Below are 5,443 nucleotides of genomic sequence, written 5' to 3' on the forward strand. Positions count from 1 at the left end.
AAAAAAAAAAAAAAAAAAAAAAAAACACATCATAGTAAAATTAATACCTTCTCCGCTTCGCATCGAAGCTAAAAGGTAGCCAAAAGCAACATTCTGAGACCCATGGTTTAAAAAAACTGCGTTTGGTTTACTTGAAAATGCTAGTAATGCGCAAAAATGGGTTGAAGAATTGACAATGATGATTAGTACAAATACTGAAATGGAAAATGAAATGAATACAGCTGAATCTACTACAGAACCCACGTGAAATAGTACTAATAAAACAACAACATCACTATGGGAGCATTTTGATAATAAAGTCACTGACGTCAAAACTACATCGACTCAAAATATAACTTCCACTTTAATAATACGTCAATATTTAGATATGCCACTTTTAGATCGTAAAAAAATCCATTGGAATTTTGGAAACAGCATAAACACACATTTCCAGATTTGTATAATATGCAGCTGAGAAATACTTTAAAATAACACCAACACTTTGACACAGCACAATTGTAGGCTAAGACTATCCACTTGACGCGTATCCAGCAGACGGTTGAGCGTGCACAAAATGCACCCAATATTTAAATATTAATATATATATTTATATAGTTAGTTCGCTGTAGCGATTTTAAAATAACACCAACACTTGACACAGCACAATTGTAGGCTAAGACTATCCGTAAAAGGTCGCGGAACAGACAACGAAAACGTTATAAAAAACAAACCAAAAGGCAGAAAGAAAAACAAAGCAACAGAATCGAGCAACCAGTTAAGATGTACGTCGGAAACGGAACAGAAAGCAATATCGGTAATCCATATTCGGCGGCGGCCTTATCTCAGTGTCAAGGGCGGGGAGACGACCGATGACAACCGATTGTCATATTAATAGCTGGACGGCTGATATCGAGAGAGACACGGGTGAGCGCCAGCCTAGAGCAAAAGGCGGTGCCGTGTCAACTCCCCCCCACCAAGCCGTCAGTCTATTTCTTGACCCGGCCGATATTTGTAAACAAATTGTCGTATCGAATACAGTAGATAAAAGTAATAAACAATTGTTCACTTACCGCCATATTCCTTGTACGTGGTGATGGTCACTGATATTGCGTTTTTAAGACTTACCGTATTAGACTGAAACCTTCAGTTTCGCTGGCAAGAGAGAAAAGACTATTCGGTCCCGTCATCCGTAACCTGCGGATGACATAAGGACCGAGGAGTTAGAGGAAGGAAACTCCTCGACCGATTACTCGGCTCGAGGAGTTTCAGGAGCGGAGTTAGAGGGAGGGTGAGTAGGGCTGGTAACAGATGGGCCCGTCAGGAACGCCTCCACGGNGAGGAGAGCTGGTAACAGATGGGCCCGTCAGGAACGCCTCCACGGCACTGCCCAGCTCGTCCACGTCCATGGGGCTTGGCCCCGGTGTTGTCTCCACTTGCGTTGACGTGGCTGGCGTTGACCGTGCGGCGCCGGCCGTACGAACGATGGCCGACAGCGGCGGCGGACGGGTCCTCGGTGCTGGAGTAGGCGGCGTCGGTTCGGATGGTGGACGGACTGCCGCTTCCCTCTCGCGGTCCTTTCGCTCCCTGAAGGCACGGTTAATGCGCTCCCTCCGACGTACGTCGGAGGGAGTGAGCTTCCGATATCCCGGGTGAGCCGGTGGTGGCCGGGTGACCGAGCCCGCCCCAGAGGACGTGCTGGCCACGTCGGACGCTCGGGACCGGACGTAGGGTGCAGGAGCGGGGTGCCCAGCGGCCCGACGTCGTCGGCCCGCAGCTTGCTGCTCCACCGCGGCAGTGGTCGCCGGGCGCTGTGGAGGGGAGGGAGCACCCTCTCCCGGCACAGGCCGCGGGACCACCGGCACGGTGGCCAGGGCCCTCCTTGTCTCGCGGAGAGTTGCCGCCCGTCCGCCCTCATCCCCCGATTGTAGAGAGCGCCCGCGATCGGATCCCTGAGAATCCGATGTAGCGGAGCGTCCCTGGCCGCCTCTACCGTCGCGAAGGTCGTCGAGGCATTAGCAAGCGGTACACGCAGCGCCTCCGCCAAGCGGCGGAGGAGATCGTGCACCAGCTCGTCCTGCTCCCGACTCCTCTGACTTAACATGCTGAAAATTAAAACAGTCCATTAGCACTACTATACCTCGACGACGGTCCGTACTCGGGCCCTACTTTGTAATTCATGAACACTATTTTAATTTTAAACATGACACGTGAAGTTTGCGTGGGGGATTTTGATCTGTCAGAAACACTCCCTTGCCTACTTTTTCCGCTAGTCTGACAGGGCCCCACCACTTCGGCGCGAAGCCGGCACAAAATTTTTTTTGTTTATTAGATAAGTGGTGTGCTTTGTAATACACCACGTCTCCGACCGTAAAAGGTTTTACTACGTGTTTCGTCGGAGCGTTATCTACAATTTTGCCGGCCTGCTGTTTGGGTGATGGACGGCTATTGTTTACATTGTGGGCAGTCGCCGTGTTTACATGTACGACCGCCCAGTCACCAGGTCGTTTCGCCTCTCGGCCGAGAACGAGTACGGAAGGCGGATAACCGGTTTTTTCATTCCGACGATTACGCAACGCAAATAATATCGACGGTATTTTAATGTCCCAGGTGCTATGGTCGCCCTCTACTAGTAGGGCGCGGAGACCTTTTTTTAGCTCCTGATTTTTTCGTTCTACCGGATTTGCGCGCGGATGATAAATAGGTGTGGTCCAGGCTTCCGCCCCCCATCTATTTATCGCGTTAATCATTTCGTTAGAAACCAGATTCCGTCCGTTGTCGCAAAGCAATACGCGGGGGTACCCAAAACGTGAGAAAAATTCGCGTTCGAGCGTGTCTACAATCGTTTTTGTAGTCGCTGCGCCTATCGGGTACGCTTCGGTCCAGCGACTGAAACAGTCAGTTGCTACTAACAGGTTCGTTTTCCCCCTTGATGTTCTGGGGTACTCACCCATTAAGTCGATACTAATGACCTCCCACGGTTGTCTTGGTTTGCGCGAAGTTAGAGGATCATTCGGACGCCTATTTAGGGCCTTTGTACACGCGCAAACATCACACGATTTTACGTACTCGCGTACTATATTTTTCAGGCCCTTCCAATAGAAGCGTTGTTTGATCGCTCGGTAGGTTTCTTTCCATCCTGGGTGACACGCCAGCGCATCGTCGTGGTATCGCCAGATCACACGCTGTGATTTGGCTACTGGTATTACGGCTGGTGTGTCTACGCCCATACGAATGCGTATAAGTCCGTCTAACATAAAATATTCGTTGTTGTTCTTGCTGGACTCCTTATCGTTTTTTCTGGCGTTCCCCTTGAGTAATTGTTTCATGATGGATGAAAGAAACGGATCGTCGTTTTGCCACTCTTGTATTTCCCCCCCCGTAAACGGCCGTTTATCTGACGCGTCGTTTGTTTCGGTTAAGGCAAAAACACTGTCAAGAGTGGCCCGTGTATTATCCGACGCTCTCGTTGTCGGTGCGCCCACCAGATTGTCGTCGAGTAACTCTTCGTCAACAGGGGGCCCCGCGGTCGGATAACGTGACAGCATGTCCGGTCCCTCGTTGTGTTTCCCGGGTACATGTGTCGTTGTAAAATTCAAATTACCTAGATGTAGCGCCCACCTAGTTAATTTTGAATTGTTGTCCTTTGCTCTGTGTAGCCAAGTCAACGCGGAATTATCTGTAAATAATTCGAACGGAGAGTACTCTAAGTACGGGCGAAATTTATCAGTCGCCCATATAATTGCTAAGCATTCTCGTTCTACAGCGGCGTAACGTTTCTGCGTTTCTGAAAGTTTCTTACTGGCGTAGGATATGATTCTTCTCTCTCCCGGTTCATCTCCGTGTTGAAAGAGTATTGCTCCCACGCCCATTTCACTCGCATCGGTTTGAAGGCAGAAAGTTTTCGCGTAGTCAGGAGGACTCAGTCGTGGGGACTCACACAGGGCCTTTTTTACCTGTTCAAAAGCCCTTTGATGGTCTTCCGTCCACAACCATTTCGTCCCCCTTTTTAGTAGATTTGTCAGCGGCGCTATTGTTTCGGCGTAGTTGTCGACGAATTGACAATACCAATTAAATATGCCGAGACATCTACGTAGGTCCCTGATATTCCGTGGGACCGATAGGACGCGGATGGACTCGAGTTTTTCGGGCTGCTTGTCTATGCCCTCACCGTGTACAATATGGCCCAAAAAGGAAATTTCGGAAAACCCTATTTTACACTTTTTTGTGTGACATGTCAGCCCGTGTCGCTCTAATCGTTCTAGAACTTTGCCTAAATGTTCTAAATGATTTTCTAAACTACTTGAATAAATGATTATGTCGTCCAAGTAAACTTGGACAAAATCATCTAGATATCCTCTAAGTACTTCATTCATAAGTCTTACGAAAGTCATAGGCGAATTTTTGAGTCCAAACGGTAATACACGAAATTGAAACAAGCCCCTTCTTGTTCTAAATGCCGTAAACTTACGGGCTTTTTGATTTAAAGAGCATTGCCAATAACCCGACTTTAAGTCGAGAGTCGTGTACATTTTTGCCCCTCTCATGTTCCTAACCATGTCGTTTAGATTAGGCATGGGGTACGCGTCCGAAACGGTTACTTCGTTTAGTCGTCGGTAATCTATACATAAACGAAAAGTCCCGTCCTTCTTCTTGGCCAGCACTATCGGTGCTGACCACGGCGATACACTCGGTTCTATTAGCCCCTGCGCCTCCATGTCGTTTACCATATCGTCAATAACCTCCTGCTTGTGCAGAGGGTAGGGGTACGGTTTTAGTGCGATAGGAGTCGGGTCTTTCAATAGAATATCGTGCTCGATTAATTTTGTGCGACCCACCGTGTCATTAAAGACCGCTGCGTAATTACATATCGTCTGTGTTAATAACGCGCGCGTTCGTGGGTCGCCGGTTATATCTAACTGCGTCAGATCTGGTTTGCGGATCGTGTGTCGTGCGCCCGATTTCCAACAAGCGGTTGTACGTTTCCTATTGCCTAAGTGTATTGTTCCTGCTGAGTAGTCCCAGGCGACTTTCTGATCAATCAGAAAATCATGGCCAAGTAACACGTCGCAATATAGGTCGTCTAAAATAACCGCTGAAAAACGCACTTCTAAATCCGCGATTTTGGTGGTAAACGTGGCGGTACCGTTCGTCGTGGCGGTATGTCCGTCCTCGGTAGTATAGTGGTAAGTATCCCCGCCTGTCACGCGGGAGACCGGGGTTCGATTCCCCGCCGGGGAGCCACTTGACGCGTATCCAGCATACGGTTGAGCGTGCACAAAATGCACCCAATATTTAAATATTAATATATATATATATATAAGTAGATCACTATTATATGAGCTGGATACCCTCCTAACCCACATGTTGTGGGTTTACCCTGTCATAGGTGGACGGGCGGTGTAAACGGCTGTTGGTATATGGTGAAAGGCATAGTCCCCCCACCCACATGATGTGGGTTTACCCT

At 48.5% G+C, this 5,443-nt stretch overlaps 1 non-coding gene across 1 annotated transcript; it reads left to right on the forward strand.

The window, feature by feature from the left end:
* Positions 1–5,145: 5,145 nt before the first annotated feature.
* Trnad-guc (transfer RNA aspartic acid (anticodon GUC)) lies at positions 5,146–5,217 on the forward strand. Its single transcript has one exon. It is a non-coding gene; the product is annotated as a tRNA-Asp (tRNA).
* Positions 5,218–5,443: the final 226 nt, after the last annotated feature.

This window comes from Daktulosphaira vitifoliae, unplaced genomic scaffold, assembly GCF_025091365.1.
Source record: "Daktulosphaira vitifoliae isolate Bord-2020 unplaced genomic scaffold, ASM2509136v1 Scaffold_3, whole genome shotgun sequence".
In the NCBI taxonomy this organism is placed as follows: Eukaryota; Metazoa; Arthropoda; class Insecta; order Hemiptera; family Phylloxeridae; genus Daktulosphaira; species Daktulosphaira vitifoliae.